The sequence below is a fragment of the Fulmarus glacialis genome, unplaced genomic scaffold, assembly GCF_000690835.1.
Source record: "Fulmarus glacialis isolate BGI_N327 unplaced genomic scaffold, ASM69083v1 scaffold14013, whole genome shotgun sequence".
NCBI lineage: Eukaryota > Metazoa > Chordata > Aves > Procellariiformes > Procellariidae > Fulmarus > Fulmarus glacialis.
Window position 1 is genome coordinate 6,806 of NW_009204978.1, and position 329 is coordinate 7,134.

Consider the following 329-nt stretch of genomic DNA (forward strand, 5'->3'; position numbering starts at 1 on the left):
AATAGGATTTCTATAAGAACCCAAAACCAAAGACTTTGGGGTTTTGGGCAGGGGACATTCATTTGTTTGGAGCCTTTTTTTTTCTTCTGTTGCATCAGGTTCAGAAGAGGTGTTCAGGGGTTGGTAGTATAGGATTTTGAAGAGCTAATAACAATACATGGGCTAGAAAACAGTTATAGGCTTCTAATGCACATCAGAAAAAGTAAAAATAGTAAAAGTATTTATTTATGAATGCAGTATTACCTGCCAGTTTTCATAGAATCATAGAATAGTTTTGGTTGGAAGGGACCTCTAAAGGTCTAGTCCAACCCCCCCCCCCCGGGGGGGGG